Genomic DNA, 18,695 nt, shown 5'->3' on the forward strand with positions numbered 1-18,695 from the left:
AACACCAGGTCAATTTCCCCTTGTCTCCCACAAAAAGTACTTCGGTTTTGTTGGAGTTCAGTTTCAGCTTAGTCCTTTCCATCCAGCCACTCACCGACTCCAGACACTTGGACAGGGTTGGACCAGGACACTTGGACCAGGACACTTGGACACTTCATCCAACCTTGGTGCGGATTTCAATGAGAGGTAGAGTTGCATGTCATCTGCACATTGGTGACACTGCACCTCAAACCTTCTGATGATTGCCCCCAGTGGCTTCATATAGATGTAGGGATGTACAGAAGTCACTTAACTTTTCGAAGGGTGAGATTCGCGGTGGGGGGGAGGTGCTCCGTCCCCCCCAAAAAAAATTCTGTCCAGCCAGCTCCGCTCCACAGAGATTCTGCACTGACTTGCAAATGGCAGCTGCGTCTGCGGCCACCATTCACTTCTTCATTATAGCCGTGATAGGCTACGTAAATAATTATGTAGCCTATCACAGCTAATGCAGGGACGCCATTTGTTACCCTGCCTTTTGCCATGATAGGCTACGTAGATATATATGTAGCCTATCACAGCTACTGCAGGGACGCAAATGGCGGCTGCGGGCTGCCCCAGCCGGTGGCTCCGTGGGATCCCTGTGGAGTGGAGCTGGCCGGGGAGGATTCCGGGAGGGGGGACGGATTGCCTCCCCCCCCCAGCAGATGGCCCCAGCGGAACGGGGTAAGTAATCTGTACACCCGTACTATCAGAGCCCTCTCCGTATCATCCACCAAGGCAACCAAGGCCGTTTCTGTCCCATGCAAAGGCCTGAAGCCCAATTGAAATGGATCCAGATAGTTGGCTTCTTCCAAGTGTACCTGCAACTGCAAAGCCACCACCCGCTCAATCACCTTGCCCAAAAACAGCAGATTCGAGACTGGGTGAAAGTTGTTCAAGTCTTGGGGATCCAAGGAGGGCTTCTTTAATAGTGGTCTTATCACCACCTCCTTGAGGGCTGATGGCATCACTTTCTCCTCAACGGAGGCATTCACCACCACCTTGATCCCCCGCCCTAAGTCTCTCCCTGCAGCTCATAATGAGCCAAGATGGGCAAGGATTGAGTAAGCAAGTGGTCTGCCTTAAAGATGAAAGCACCTTGTCCACTTCCTCAGAAGGAAGAAGCTGGAACCAATCCCACATAACTGGTCTACCACTGGCCGTCCCTCATTCACTAACTGTATCCACAGTGCATGGTATAGCATTCCTGATCTGGTCAATTTTATCTGCAAAATGCTTTGCAAACTCATCACAGGAGGCCTTAGAATGCTCCATTGATTCTGGACCAACTAGACCAACCAAGTTCCGGACCACTTGGAACAGCCTCCTGTGACAGCACTCTGCAGACGCGATAAAGGCAGCATAAAAATTCTTTTTTTCTGCTCTTATCACCATGTGGTAGTCTGAAGCTATAGCTCTAACCTGTGCCTGATAGTCTTCAGGGCGAGATTTCCGCTACCAGCACTCTAGCCATCTCACTAGGGATGTCAGAGAATTTCGCCACTGATCTTGGTGAGGCCGAATACCAGTGCATTCGGCACCTCGAAATCCATGGCGGAACGAAGCCCCCCTGCCCCCCCACCCTGTGAAATGGGCCCGGAACGGAGCACCTACTTGCTGCTGTCCACGCTGACTTGCGAATGGCGGCCGCGTCTGCGGCTGCCATTTATTTATATTTATTTATTTATTTATTTATTTCTATACCGCCCAATAGCCGAAGCTCTCTGGGTGGTTCACAAAAACTAAAACCAAACAACACACAATAAAACAATTTAAAATATATAGAACATTAAAACCACAATATAACAATACAACCACAATAAAACCTAGCAGCAGTACAGGAGTTTAAAATACAGATTTAAAACAACAAAGATAAAAATTTAGAAAGCTAAAATGCCTGGGAAAATAAAAAGGTCTTCACCTGGTGCCGAAAGGAGTACAATGTAGGCGCCAGGCGAACCTCACTAGGGAGCTCATTCCAGAGCCGGGGTGCCACAACAGAAAAAAGCCCTCCTCCTAGTAGCCACCCGCCTCACTTCCTTTGGCAGGGGCTCACGGAGAAGGGCTGCTGCTGATGATCTTAAGGTCCGGGCAGGCACATATGGGAGGAGGCGATCCTTCAGGTAACCTGGCCCCAAGCCGTTAAGGGCTTTGAATGTTAACACCAGCACTTTGAATCGGGCCCGGAAATGGACCGGCAGCCAGTGCAGCTGGAAAAGTACTGGCGTAATATGAGCTCGCAGGCCAGTCCCTGTTAACAATCTTGCTGCCCTATTTTGGACCAGCTGAAGTTTCCGGACCGTTTTCAAAGGCAGCCCCACGTATAACGCATTGCAGTAATCCAGACGAGAAGTTATCAGAGCATGGATAACTGTAGCTAGGCTATCTCTGTCCAGATAAGGGCGTAGTTGGTATACCAGCCTAAGCTGATAAAAAGTGCTCCGTGCCACTGAGTTCACCTGTGCCTCAAGTGACAGTTCTGGATCCAAGAGCACCCCCAAACTACGAACCTGATCCTTTAGGGGGAGTGCAACCCCCTCCAGAACAGGTTGATTATCACCTAGCCGGGCAGACGAACCACCCACTAACAGTACCTCCGTCTTGTCTGGATTGAGTTTCAGTTTATTGGCCCTCATCCAGTCCATTACCGTGCCGAGGCACTGGTTCAGAACAGCCACTGCCTCACCTGGTTTTGATGAGAAAGAGAGGTAGAGCTGGGTGTCATCCGCATATTGATGGCACCTCAGCCCACACCTCCGGATAACCTCCCCCAGCGGTTTCACGTAGATGTTAAACAGCATGGGGGATAGAATAGAGCCCTGTGGAACCCCATGGCACAATTGCCATGGCACAGAGCAATAATCCCCCAGCACCACCTTCTGGAATCGGCCATCCAAGTAGGAGCGGAACCACTGTAGTGCAGTGCCTCCAACTCCCAACCCAGACAACCTATCCAGAAGGATACCATGGTCGATGGTATCGAAAGCCGCTGAGAGGTCATTTGCTTCTTCCATATAGCCGTGGTAGGCTACGTAAATACGTAGCCTATCACGGCTAATGCAGGGATGCCATTTGCGTCCCTCCAGAAGCCGTGATAGGCTACGTATATATTTACGTAGCCTATCACGGCTTAACTAAGGGAATGCAAATGGTGGCAGCTACGGTGGCCGCCATTTGCGTTGCCTTTTTTTTGCCATTTTAGCCTACGTAAATATTTACGTAGGCTATTACAGCAAAAAAAAAGGGAACGCAAATGGCGGCCGCCATAGCCACCACCATTTGTGTCGGTTGTTTTTTTTTTTGCCGTGATAGGCTACGTAAATATTTACATAGCCTATCACAGCAAAATACAGGGACACAAATGGTGGCGGCTACGGCCGCCGCCATTTGCATCCCTGCAGGCTGCCCAGCAGCCGGCTGTCTGGCTGCGGCCAGCCCCAGCCGGTGGCTCCGTGGAATCTCCACGGAGCGGAGCCAGCCGGAGAGAATTTTGGGGGGAGGGACAGAGTGCCTCCCCCCCACCGGGAATGTCACCCTTCGAAAAGGTAGGTGACTTTCGTACATCCCTACATCTCACCTCCTGCTTCAGAGCTCGCAACCATGGGGTAAACCATGGTGCAGTCTGAGTTCTGTTCAGGGGGAGAGGGCATTTCAGAGCCACACTGTCTAATGCCCTGGTGATTGCAGCATTCCAGCCATCCACCAGGGTCTCAACCAAGGGGCCGTTTGTGTGCTCCAGAGAATCCCCAAGTGCAGTCAGGAATCCATTTGGGTCTGTAAGATGCCCGGGGCGGATCATCTTAATGGGTCCTCCACCCACACAGAGGGGTTGTGGAACCAAGAAGTCCAACCCCACCAGGTAGTGATCTGACCATGACAAGCGGGTGGCAGATATGGCCCCAATTTCCAGATCACTCCCCACCTCTCTGGAAACAAACCTAAGGTCTAATGCATGACCAGCTACATGGGTGGGCCCAGTTGGAATAGGGTGCAGCTCCCAGGAAGTCATGGTCTCCATGAAGTCCCAAGGTGCCCCCACGAGGATTGCCTCTGAATGTATATTGAAGTCCCCCAACACCAACAAGTTAGGGGACTGCACACGCACAACAGAGACCACCTCAAGCACCAGGGAGTCTGTCATGCAGCGGGGTGGACAGTGCACGAGCAGAATCCCCAGACTGCCCTTTGGGCCCAACCTCTAGTACATGCAATCAGCAACCCCAGTCTCCTGGAGAGGGAGTCTGGTGAGGACCAAGGACTCCCAGTAGATAACAGCCTCTCCCCATCCCTGACCCCCAGCCCTCGGCTGCTGCACATATGAAAATCCAGCTGGGCAAATGGCCGCAACAGTGGGAGCAGCAGCCTCATCTAGCCAGGTCTTTGTAGTACATGCCAAGTCCACACCCTCATCCAGGATCATGTCATGGATGAGAGATGTTTTATGGGCAACGGACCTGGCATTACGTAGCAGCAGACAAAGGCCAGAGGATGGACTCATGCATCCCTCAGCCATCCTTCTGCTCTGGACAGGTCCAGAACATGGAACAAATATTACTCATCTCTCCCCTGTTCCCCTTACCCAGCATGGCCTGCCCCTAGTGCTCTGCCAGCATCTGCTGCCCAGCCTTGGTATGTTCTGGCCCCCGGGAGTCTGCCTCTGCCAGGTGGACACATGCCTCCCTCACTTCCACCTATCAGGTGGGCACCCCACCCCTAAAATCACAAACACAACCCCAAAGCCCACCACCCACCAACAATTTTTAAAAACTACAACCGAGGCCCTCTGTTCCCTTGTGGATCCCCTGAGTGGTTCACCCAAGTTATAAGCCTTTCAGGGTCAACCGAAAGCTGTGTGATCTTTCTAGCAGGGAGGGGTAGAGTGAGCTTCCTGCAGCTCCTCCCTCTCTAGCCGATGTATAGGACCTGGTTGGTCTCCCTCCTGTGATGATGTTCTTCCCAGGGGGCAGGAGGTGCACCCTCCCAGTGGCCCTTGGTTCTCCAGCCGATGGATGAGGCCAGAGTCTGCAGTCCCAGGGAACAGTCATTTGTGGGCAAAAGACTTGCACCTTGTTGGAGAAGTTGGTGGCACCACAAAAGTCAAGTGAGAAGTTTGAAATGATCATGAGTACACCAACATGTAAGCTGTGGTACAGTCAGCAACAAGGAAAAACAATTTCTGATCCTGTGGCTGAACTGTGCCATTTTGCAGAATTTTGCAGATGCCTTGGATCAAATGTGTGGCAGGTGTAACAGACCAGGAAATAGACCAATTGATTTGTTTAAAAAAAACCCAGCAGTGGGTATTGTTGGCTAGGTCAAGGATTTTCAGGTATGTCACAATTAGAACAATGCTAGAACTGAAGTCTCCTAACCCAAGTAGGGGCTGATGGTGTGATGCTTGTCTATATAAGACCGCAGGATGCTGTTTCCATTGTGGTGCCATGCATGACCCATTAAATTGTTCATTTTAAGGCATCATTTACTTGCACTGACATTGCAGGGAACACTTAGTATGGAGATGTGCCACTGGAAACCCACCACATATCCAGCCAGTGAGTCAGAGCTGAGAGAGCCATTTTTGTAGAAGCTGAAACTGGGGAAGGTAAGGATGATAGTGAAAGAAGCGTTGCAGTATATACAATGAACGATTGCTGTTCACCAGCAATCCAGGCACAAGCAACTGCTGGATGATGCATCTTAGATATGGAAGTGGATTCTAAAAGCACCCTTTCCAGCCTAGAGGTTGCAGTAACAATACCTCCCATACAACATACAGTGATGTGACTTCAGCCCTATGCAGAAGACACTGTTTCTCTGGCCAGAAGGGCACTCCTGCTGTTGACTTACAACTGTGTAGGGATTTGCTTTTGTGGGAGGAGCTTGACTTTTTGTGGGAGGAGCTTGACCTAGGAAGGGGCTTGATCTTGGTGAATTGGAATTTTCCTGTGAGAACTGAGACTGGATTGGCCCCTTAAAAGCAAAGGAGTTGTTTTTGTCTACTTTCACTTGCCATTCTTGTTGGTAGCTTCACTGTTCAGGTTTCAATAAAGATCTCACGTCTTATGCTGGATATCTCTGGAATGATTACACTTCTTGATAGTGTGTGAGTGATATCACAGTTTGTACTTGTAATGAATGATTAATGCTATGGGTGGAATCCAGTGGGACACTTACACCTCTGCCGATTCCCTTGTGCCCCGCAAATTCCTGCCTTTGGGCAGATGCTCCACAGTGCTTCTGGTAACTTTTTTTTTTTTTTTTCTGGGGCCAGAGGAAAAGCTCTATACCACAGATGCTAAACATTCACAGATGCAAAGCAGTTTGCGTGGTTCTTTCTGTGGCAGCTGGGAGTGGGAGTGGGGAATGATCAGATATTGGCATCATCCTTTCAATGTCGTAGCAGTGTCTGTGGCCATGGAGGGGGGACTCCAAAGACCACAGGATTGCTCTTCCCAAGAATTAAGAGTGTGAAGCACCAAGTATGTGAAAATATTTAAAAATATTTATATGAAGACTAGTTTGAGATCTTTCATTTTGAGTTATTATATTTCCTACCTTATCCCCATCATCTCCCCTCTAAATGACAATGAGCTGTACTAGTCAAAAATATCACTCAACCAGTTTCTGAAGGAAATGGTATATAAAAGCCAGATTTATGGTGTAGGGATTTAGTATAACGAAACACAAAGGAAATTAACAAAACAATTTGTTCTAGTAATGTGCAGGACTTCTTGTGTGATGTAGAACAGAATGATGACTTTGAAATACTAATATATTTATTTAATAAAATGTTTATGCCACCCTTCTGCCAGGAAGCTCAGAGTGGTTTGCAAAAGCATTATCACATTTTTTCCTCACAACAAATCTGTGAGGTAAATTAAGCTGAGGAGGAGTGGGTGGCCCGAGCTCACCCAATGAGAAAAATGGCTCAGTGGGCATTTAAACCCTGGGCCGGTGTGTCTCTAATACTAACTTATACTGGCTTTGCTACATTGCATGGAATTACTGTTATAGTCCCCACCATCTTGATTTATAGGATACATCTTGAATCCGTTTTTGAGAACTGGATACAATTAGAATAAATCAGTCTGTGTCGCAGTTGATCATCTGATCTGTAAAGACAGAACTTGTTAGGCAAATAAGATGTGTATTGTGTGTGTGTGTGTGAGAGAGAGAGAGAGAGAGAGAGAGAGAGAGAGAGAGACGTGGTCTAGGAGAAACGGTTGTGGTAGGCATTGCCTTCCAAATACAAATTCTACTCAGTATATAAGAAATGGTCTCCAGCACCCATTTAACAGCTGGAGCATTCTAATGGTGAAACATCTGGATCTCTGTAAGAGCTAATAATGAGAGAGACCTGAGCATGGTAGTGACAGAACACAGAAGAGATTTGGTTCTTGTCACATTCTGTCCCTCCCACTACCACTTTTAGCTGCCTCCCCTCATAGATCACAGCCCAACAACATCTGGGGGGCCACATGTTTTCCATCTTGGAGATAAATCTTTTAAGATCTGGAGTTGTTTTCTGGGGATCCCTGGCTCAGATTTAAGCCCCGTTCCTTGATGGCTTGTTAAAAAAAATGGGTAACTGGCAAGAAAAAAATGAATGTGAGAAAGCAAAAAATAGATTGAGAGAGAACTGGGGGAACAAAGAGAAGAAAAGGGAAAAGAAGTTGAGTCAAAGAGAATGTATAAATGAGAAAAGAAAAAGACCCTGAAGAAATTAAAGAAGTGTAAACTGGAGAAAGAAATAGTAACAAGGGGGAAAAACTGTATGGAGGAATGAAATATGCCATGATTAGAATGGATAGCAAAGCTGAGATTAAAAAAAAAAATGAATGGGAAAGAGGGTTAAATTAAGTGTGAGATGAAGACAGGGTAAAGAATGGAAGGAACAGATAAAGAAGAGGAAAAGGAGAAAATAGTAGAATGGGAAAAACTTGTCAAAGCAGGCATTGGAGATTACGTGTATGTTTCCTCTTAAAAATAAATAAATAGACCTCTAAATGACAATTGAAATCCACACTGTTCTCATTACCTCAAAGGGGAAAGAAAATTGAGTTAGACACAGCATGAGGGCAGAAGTTCTAGTAGAGAATGAAATCTCCATATCCAAAATAATGTAAGATGAGGCAGAGGCTAGATCTTTTATACACTGAAGTACTAGGAGAAACCTGCTTTCTGTCCTCCTGAGCAACCTGCGTATTAATAGTCACTAGGTCCATTCTTCTAGTACCAATGGCTACCAAGCCCCTGGATTTTTGCAGTCCTGCTAATAACAATTTTGTAGTAACCAGAGCATCTCAATTCATTCAGGGACTTTCCAAGTGATGTACTGTATATCCATTTGTTTTGCAAAATCAGATGTAGCACAAATGGAGTGATTACGCTGCCTCTGAAGAACCTGATTTGTCTTCCTGTTGGCAGCAAAAAAAGGGGAGGGGATTATTCACAGTTCTTCTTGCTTGATTTCTGCCCTTGGAAGATCATGTATTTTAATCACAGATAAGGGAAGCACAGATTATGGAAAATATTGAGCTGAGTAAAATAGAGTGGGTGTAGAATATCCCTATGGAAACAAGATATTTTAAGGTTGGGGTTCATTATGAAGATCAGCCTTTAAATGATGACTTCAGCACTTACAGAGTGGGTGAGGATAGTAATGACTGACAGGCATCAAAGAATCATCGTCTGAGCCAGGTGGCAAAGAAGAAAGCCAAAGAATGAAGCAGCTGTTACACTGACAGAACTGTATTAGTATTAGTAGCATTGGTCTAAAGGTGACACAGAATAAATGGTGAATTCAGGAGTTGGGGAGATGACCATGGAAAGTGGGATGCCTACAGCAGAGGACAGAATCTTGAAGGCCAAAAGGGGTCCTGAAACGTGCACATACTCTGGAAGGAGAGGGGGAGAGAAATGCTCACTGAGGCACTAAAGGAGAACATTCAGTGAAAAGAGGACCCCCAAAGAGAAACAAGAGCACAAGAGTGGCATCAGCAAAGAAGGGAGAGGTATTTTTGCAGCAGACACAGAGATCATATTTGTGAAAAAAATCTCTTGAGAACAGAACACTTTTTAAATTGTGCCACAGACTTAAATTCAATTATGCTCTAGGATTATGCTGCAAAGGAAGACACATCCTTGAGTATTGTTTTTAAAACTTGCTTACATTTGCAGATAGCTTCTTGACAGGGCCACATACTCTTTTTTTTTTTGCATTTATTTACCTCAGTCCTGTTGCTATTGCTACCTTAGATGAGCCACACACCTTGATGTAGCTATTGTCATGTAAAGGGCCATAGTTTGTGTTCATTCGTTCTTACAGCTTTTCAGATTTTTGTAGTAGTGTATGTCTGCTTTTTGTGGGGAAAAGTAATTGCCCAGTTATTTCAATGGTAGCCCTCTTTATTTCTTCCATCCCTTCCCTTCCCTTCTGTTGTCTTGCATATTTGAAATTATAGCTCTGTGCAGTCGCTCACAAAGGATGTACGCTTTGCTACAATTAGGGCACAATCCTACGCATGTTTAGACAGAAAAAAGGCCTACAACCCCCAGCATGCACCAGCCAGCTTGACTGGCTAGGGAATCCTGGGAGTTGTAGGACCTTTTCCTGTCTAAACATGCATAGGATTGCACCCTTAAGCACTTTTAAGTCCCATTAATTTAACATGTGCTTAACTCTCCCATTAAAATCAAAGGGACTTAGATATATTTACCTTTGGAACAATTATGCCCATATTAAGTAAGAAAAGAAGAAACGTGCATTTACTTTTTTAAGGGGGGGGAGGGTTACAGTTCTCTGTAATAGTAGTTGACATGTAACTTGGCTGTATTCTTTAGGACTGGATCTGTCTGCAATGTACATTTGACTACGAATTTGTTTTATTTGGCCACATTGTTTCTCCATCCCACCCCCTTGTGGATGCGTGCACGCATGCACGCGCGCACACACATCCATACACACACACACACAGGTTCACATGCTCGTACTACATTTGCACAGGAGCTTTCTGCACTGCGTAATGAGATGCAAATATTTCAGGATCAAAGGTAAGTCAAAGAAAAGTGGCATTGAGTGGAAGAAGTCAGCTCAGCTAGCAGCCTAACTACATGACAGACCCACAGGCAACTTCAGAGCTGTCAGCTTCACTGCCTGTGGAGCTCACCGAGAAGCCAGATGCTGCTGCTGGAAGAATATTCTCCACAGCTTGGCATCGGGGCTCTGTGATGGCCTTGTGGATCACGTGTCAAAACTGGAGCTCTCATCCTACTGCTGGAGATGGACACAAAGGAAAATGGGCTTTGCCTGTATTAATAATAATTAAAAATAAATTGGCAAGCCAATTTCAAAGTCAGCTTCCACCTGCCACTTTTTGAGAGCTGCAGAAGATTAGAAGGGCCAACCCCTGCAGCTTGGCTTCCCTGTAAAAATAAAAATCTTAATCTATATTTTTCCCCTTGCCGATGGCAGCAGCTTCTTTTTATCCATGTGTGAATGTATATTTCTCCAGGTATGGTGGCATGCATGTACATCAAAATTTGACAGCAAAATTTATCTTCAATGCAGTGTTGTCTTGAATGGAGAGGAATGTAAATAATACGGTGGCTCTGCATAAGCAAGGCACAGGAAATTAAGCTGTGATATTCTTCTCTTGCAGTCTTGCAATATGTTGAGGCTCAAGAGTTACATAGCTTTACTTTTACATATTAATTGATGTTAATAATGCTAGTAAACAGAACTTGCTAGCATACTGAAAATCTGTATGGATAAGAATATACATTATATTCTGGTTTTTCTTCATTGTTGTAATTATTGCTAGGAAATGCTACATGTTCTCCATAACTAGGAACCCATAGCATATTCTTTTTTAAAAACCACACACGAGGGTGTATTTCTCAAGGTTGCTGTTTTTTAACAGCTAAGAAATTCTTCAGTCGAGTTCTGATAAATTGGAAACTCCCCAGTTATTTGTATGGAGGACTTACAGAGTTCCTATCAATCATACCTTGCTGAGAACTGAGCTAAATAATCAGCAGGATCATGTGATGTAGCTCTTGCTATATCACATGATTCTGTACCAGTTTAGATCACATAGAAAATGTCTAGTTTGTCTATGTGCAGATAATTTTTGTTTGTTTAATATGGGGGGGGGTATTTTAGCCACCACTTTGGGCCCTTTTTTGGAAAGGCAAGGTATAAATTAAAAAAAAAGAAAAACAAATAGGCATGGAAATTATCACCTGCACTTGAACATGGCACAATCCTGGAAGAGCTGCACCAGATGATTATGCTGCTCATGTGGCTCAGCAATTACCTTGATTGAAAATACATTACTGATGAGTGAGGTAGCAAAACAAAACAGGCTTTTATGCAAGTAGGTGGAGTTCAGAATGTTGCTTTGCTTTGTGATGTCTTACTGAGCTTTTCTACACAAGACATTTATTGTGTGCTACTCATCATTTGTGACTCACAGTTGTTTACAGGTTCTTTAGACAACATTGTAACCCTGCAGTTTCAGTTCTGTGTCTAAAGAGCACTTTCATTAAGTTTTGTCAGAGCAAGGAAAATGTGGCATTTATTTGTTAAAGTGAAAGAAAATGTGTTTTTCACTTGTTGTGTGTTGTACTAATCCACTATACAATAGAGCCACCTAGAGGTTATGTAGCAGAAAAGCAGGAAAGGACATTTCTTCATATGGTGCTTGGAACTCAATTCTGTGACAAAACCAAAAGTAGGTATTAACAGTCTCATGAAGAAAATATCTTCTTTTGGTATATCTGAGATATAGCTGGTGGGTATACAGGGGAGAGCTATCTCTATTGTAACACCTAGGCCAAAGGTGAAGAACCTGTGGCCCTCCAGATAATGTTGGACTCCAGGTACCATCAGACCTAAACAACATGGCAAATGGCTAGAGATGATGGGGGTTGTAGTCCAACAACATCTGGAAGTGTCACAGGCTCCTCATCCCTGACCTAGGCTATGGAACTTCCTTGTCCTAGGACATCCATATGCCCTTCTCCTTCAATGTGTCAATCCAGGGTGAACATCTTTCTGTTTTGGAAGGCCTTCAGCCTATCCAGTCAGTGAGGTTTTTCTACCCCGTTGGGTTTCTCTGATGAGCTTTTTAATCAGTTGCTTCTGTTGTTTAATGTTTTGATTTTGTATGATGTTTTTAAAATATGTTTATAGCCACCTTATTGCCTCAGACAGATATGAGATGCAAAGTTTAAGTAGGTATACATAGTTTAAATAAATACATAAGAACACCCATACTGGATTAGACTGAAGTCCTATCTAGTCTGGCATTCTGCTCCCACAGTGACCAACCAGATGTCCCTGGTAAGCCCACAAGCCTCTGCAACAGCTTTCTACCATTGTTGAACTAGTATTTAGAGATATACTGCCTATGATTCCAGAAGTAATATTTATCCATCATAACTAGTAGCTATTGATAGCCTTATCCTCCATCAATTGGTCTAATTCCCTTAAAAAACACACAATATTGCGGTCTTATTCAGTTACTTACCGTGGTGGTGGTGGTTTTTACTTTGTCTTCTCTATTGTATGAACTATTGTATGAACTATATTTTAAACTAGCAAATGAACCTGGCTTCACATGGGCTGGAAAAGACCTTTTTTGTTACCAAGAAGCCTTGAAGCAAAGCTCTGCAGGTGTTAGAGTTGGACATATTGTGCCCACGTGTCTGAGTGAAGCCACATTCGCTGGTACTCTTTGGCACAGTCCCTGCCAGGGGGCACTCCCTGAAGGAGCGGTCTGCCCACTCCATTCCCCTTTGCGAGGGGGCTGCCCCACAACATGTGGGAGAAGCCAGGCATAGAACTCTGTCCCTCCCACTTACTCTCTCCTGGCTTCAAGTTTTATCGACTTCAAGTTCAATTGTTCAAAGCAATGTGTGGATTAGGAAAGTCTGCCACCTAGTGATTGTCATTGGTATTGCAGGCTTCAAACACAGATGCATTTAAATTAATTTAAATCAATTAATGCATTTTTAAACAACCCCGAATTGTATACCCCAAGCATCTTCTTAGTACATATGCCAAGTTTCAGGTGTCTAGATTTTATGGTCTTGTTGTTATGCCTCTGACAGATGTACACATCCTCCTTTATTATGATAGATAAGTGTGGGGAAAGGCTAAAGTATTCCAGACTTTTTAATGTACAAAAAATGATGAGGGGACATGATAGAGGCTTATAAAATTGTGTGTGGTGTGAAGAAAGTGGATAGAGATAGGTTTCTCTCTAATACTACTGCAACGTGGACTCATCCAATGAAACTGATGGCAGTAGATTCAAGACAGATAAAATGAAGTACTTCATACAATTTGTATTTAATTTATGAAATTCAGTGCTGATGATATGGTGATGGCCATTGGCTTAGTTGACTTTAAAAGGAGATTAGGCAAATTCATGAAGGACAGGTCAGTCAGTAGTACTAGCTATAACTAAATGGAATTTCCGTGTTCAGAGACACTTTGCTGCTCTATAGTAGTTTTTTTGCAGGGAGGACCATGGGGGAGGACTATTGCATCCATGTATTGTTTGCGGTCTTCCCAGAAGCTACTGGCTGGCCACTGTGGAAAATGGAATGTTGGCCTATGTTGAGTAATAGATGAATTAAGTGATAGAGAGCATTTGAGTGATAGAGACAGATACAGGAAGAAGAGGAGGTACCCTGTCTGAAATGCCTTGTGGAACAGGACTCCTATTCTCCTTCTTTGTCTCACTGCAGCATTGGCCTTAACTCAGTACAGCCTACCAAAAAATGTAGTTCCTGATTAAGGGTGCTGAAAGAACCTGTGTCCTTCAATATTTAAAACTGAAGTTCTTCAGACATGGAAGCAACTCCAAAACTATGGCTATGGAGTACATTAAATATGGCCAAAGCATTTCTAATGAGGCATCTTTCATATTGTTTTAATGTATATGCTCTGTATGTGAAAAGTTGGAGCTAAGATCTCTGTAACAAAATGTACAAGTCTTGATTTTGTAAATGAGCATTGTTTTGGAACATTGACCTGGTTCACATGTAATAAGAAGCCACCATGGATGAATTTCCCAACAGGGCTTCTCATTGCAGCAATGACCACTATTTTGAATATTCAGGGAGTGACATAGCTTCTTGTTATGGTTGAACCTGGTGAAATTGAATTGTTGGGGTGGTTGACAAGCTACTGCAACCCTAAAACAGCCCATGGGTTCTGAGTGGTTTGTCAATCACCCCAATAACTCACCCTCACTGGGTTCGCACCTAACAAGAAGCTACTGCACGCCCCCACCATGCCCAAATATTAAAAATGGCAGCTGCCCGTCATGAAGTTCACCCATGGCTTCTCATTACATGTGAACTGGGCCAATATCTCTAGAGTGAGCAAATTACAACGTTTTTATCTGTAAACCATTTCAGAGGAACCACTACTAAAGAATTCCCACAATGTTTAAAATGACAAACATGTACATTTTAATACAGTAGGCTATACTTGTGTTTTTCTTATGTGCCAAAGGAATGTTGGTACCTTTTGACATCATTCTCAGAACATCCACCTCCATCAATATAAAGTATAATAATATCAGTATAGTTATAGGCATGATATGCAGGACCAGTGATACGCATATTTTACATGCAACTGAACACAGGAATATTTCAATATTATGACTTCTGCATGTAGAAGCCATAAAAAAAGCCCCCAAATTCTCTGCAGTTATCTTCTCCTGGGCTGCACTTTGGGGAATGTTATCACATTGGGGCACTGGTTGCATAGCTCATAGTGTGTGTAGAATAAATTATCTGAATATTATCATGTACAAATTATTTGATTTTTCGTGTAGGCATATCATAAGGAGCAGGAAGAAGGCATTCAAATCTGGTCTCTTTTGGTGTTCTACACCAAGCACTATTTTCAGGTCTTCATGTTCTACCTTAAAAAAAACAAGAGTGCTGGTCATCAGTACTGCCAATTCTTAGCACCAGAGCATCCAGGATTGCACCATTCCCTGCCAAGTGTATAATAGACCTAGGACAGATGGCTTTCTAGTGGAGAATATTCTTTCAGAATTTCTTTCAGAAAGCTCTTCAATAGCTTTCTTCTTTCAGCTCTACAGATTTTGATCTTGTTCTGGAAAAGATAATTTGGGGCATATCTATACCACCTATCTAAACCCTATGAGGGAAGGTTACAACAGCTGGAATTGTTTAGCACGGAGAAGAGGAGAGTAAGGGGAGACATGATAGAGGTGTACAAAATTGTGCAAGGTGTGAAGAATGTGGATATGGAGACCTCTCTTACAATATTAGAACCCAGAATCTAATAGAATCCCACAAAGCTGATTGGAGGGAGATTCAGGACAGATCAAAGGAGGTACTTCTTCACACAGCACATAGATAAACTATGGAATTTGCTACCACAAGACGTAGTGATAGCCACAAATTTGGATGGCTTTAAAAGGGGGTTAGACAAATTCCTGGAGAAGAAGACCATTAATGTCATATCAGGCCATATGCTACCTCCACTATCATATATGCTACCTTCAGTATCAGAGGTAGTATCCCTATGTACACCTGGTGCTGAGGAACATGGGGTGGGAGGGTGCTATTACATTAGTGTCCTGCTTGTGGTTTCCTGGTCGACAGCTGGTTGGCCACCGTGTGAACAGAATGCTGGACTAGATAGACCCTTGGTCCAACAGGGCTCTTCTTATCTTCTTGTGTTCTTATGTTTCTTCCTAGTGAACCCTGGGAACTGTAGTTCTGTGTGAGGTGGGAACTAGAAATCTCTAACAGAAAAGTTTCAGCACCAACACTACACTACGGTTCATAGGATTATTTTGGGAACCCTGTCAAACTGCAATAAAAACTGTATAACAGTGCAACCCTATGTATGTTTACTTAGAAGTATGTCCCATTTATTTCAATGGAACTTACTCCCTAATAAGTGTGCATAGGAGTTGTAATGTAAAGAGAGGCAAACAGAGTTGTCTCTGTTTAGAAATAGGAGTTGTCCTGCACTCCATTGTAGGAGTGGTAATGTAGGAGAGGCAAACAGAAATGGAAGGCAGATGAAACAAATGAATCTGGGCCTAATTATAGGAAGTGCTGCAAAGAGAGCTGACTGCTGTTCTTTTCGTGGATTGGTTGGTTGTATGGGGAAACTTGCCTGAGGCTTGAACCTCTTGTGGGGCAATAATTCAATTCACCTTTGGTATGGAAACCTCTGATTGGCTACAACAGAGAACTCGCTTGGTTTTATACAGCTGAACTATGGACAGAAGGGAAGACACACAAATATAAAATATGTAATAAGCCAAGCAAAATAAATATAAGTAACACAATGTATGCAGCCACAAGCAAAACAAACAAAGGTCAACCTAATCTTATTTTTAAAAGAAAACAAATACCTAATCCTAAAATCTATGTTCTCATCTATGAAATGTAGCCTGCATTTTGCTTGGATATGAGATGCTATATCAGGCTTATCAGCCTTCCTCAACCTAGCACCCTACAAATGTGTTGGACTGTAACTCCCAACATCCCCAGCCAGGGTGGGGATGATGACTGTTGCAGTCCAACACATTTGGAGGGCACCAGGTACACATATGCTTGTGTACACTGAAGATTTGCTTGTATCTATCTACTTCTATGTTGATGTCTTTCAGAATGGGGGAGCTAATTTAAGAAGAAGAGACGCATGAATGTATTCTCAGCAAAGAGCAGTGCAGTGTAATGTATTAATCTGAGAAGCATGGGAAAGTGATGGTCTGTGTCCAAGTAATTTAGGAGAAATTTGCTTTTTCTATAAACTGATAGGGAAGCTGGTAAACACTGAATAATGCTTAGCCCCTACTGCTGTATCTATGCAAAGGTGATCACTGTAAATCACTGCAGCTTCTGCCAGGATTCTTATACTGCAGCTGGCTTACCTGCTTTGTGGAGATCACAGGGAAACTTGCAAGGATAAAGAGTGGTGTGTGTATGTGTGTGTGTGTGTGTGTGTGAGTGAGAGAGAGAGAGAGAGAGAGAGAGAGAGAGAACCACATTAGTTATAGTTAGATCAGTCTTTGTCCTCTGGGATATTAGTTCTACACTGTCCCACTGAACCCATCAAACATCATCCTGCACCATCTGTTCCAGAGATACCACTTTCATTCTCGGAAGAAGCACTGCTTGGTGGTCATTGTTATGCACCTAAGCTTTTAAGTAACTGAATATGTTATAATTGCATTGCAACACCTAGCCCTGTGATGTGCCTTTTGGAGTGGGGAGGGTGGTGGTGATTTGCAGTTCGGTCTAAAATGTGACTGACATGATGTGAAGAAAGAGGCACTAGTTTGACAATGCAATTCTGTGCATGTAAATTCATATGTAAGCCCCACTGTGCTCAGTAGGGCTTGCTCACTAGTGAGTTAAGGATTGCAGCCCAAGTGTGACATTTTGCCCTTTATAATATTTATTTTAAATATTAACATATTTCAAATAAGTATGGGGAAAGGCTACAGTGTTTGGTACTTTTTTATGTTGGTGGGAAAATGATAAGGAGGGGACTTGATTGAGAGGCTTATAAAATTATGTGGACAGAGAGAAGTTTCTCTAATGCCAAAGACGGGAACTTCTGTTTTGCTCCTACGTTTTGAGTTTGCTTCGCTTTGGCGAGGGAACGTGCTGCTCTCCAACGGCAACTCTGCTGAAATAAATTATGGATTCCCTATGGCTATCTCTTACTTCTGTTCTGGGAAAAGAAAAAAAAGGGGGATCTAAAGGAACCAGAAGTTGGGCATACTGTGAGTGTTTCAGAGTGGGTGAGACATGAAATGTTAAAGGGTCAATTGACGGGCGGGAAGGAGAGAAAAGAAGAACGGAGAGAGGAAAAGAGGCCTGTTCTCGCTCCTAACAGCTACTAATGGGCAGTATCCTATTGGGCACTAGCACTCAAGTGAGTTACTTTGTGCTAGCATAAGGGACCTCTAGCGCAACACCAAGAGTGTTAGCTGTCATGATGGAATTCCCTGAAAAACCCACAGTTCCAGCTAATGCAATTGGCATTGTGCTAGAGGTCCCTTCTGTTGGCGCAACATAATTTACATTAGGAAAAAGGAAAAATAAGATGGGATGGGAGCAGGAGGGTTCATTATAAAAAAGGATAAAATGAATAAGATGGGATGGGATAATCATGCATTCGATTATGAAATCGAATGCATGAAGTGGACAGTGTTCATTAGTATAAGAAGGATGGGAGTTTAAAAAATAGACAGAATGGGGGGGTTGTTCATTATAATAAAATTAAAATAATGAATAGGTGGGATGGGAGAAGAGTACATTATAAAAAGGGATAGGATTCTTGCCAGTTCAGTGAGATCTATCATGATATTGATGGGATACACAATTGCATCAACTGTCTCCACAGAAGGCAGGGAGGGGTCCTTCACTTACTGTTACAATATGGTAACTATTCTAAAATACTGTGCTGTGGCATTTGTATTAAAAATCCTATGGTGTTCCCCATCTCTGTCCCTTCATCTTTATTATTTTGTTAGTACATTTTTTCCACCATATATTTTTTCCATAGATATTTCAGGAATAAAACTAGAGTTATTCTATCAGTGTGCCCTGAAATACTGAAGAGGAAAGACTAAGTACCTTCACACGCTTATAATAGA

Source organism: Heloderma suspectum, chromosome 1 (assembly GCF_057233095.1).
Source record: "Heloderma suspectum isolate Gila_16-S chromosome 1, 16-S_ref, whole genome shotgun sequence".
NCBI classification, from domain to species: domain Eukaryota; kingdom Metazoa; phylum Chordata; class Lepidosauria; order Squamata; family Helodermatidae; genus Heloderma; species Heloderma suspectum.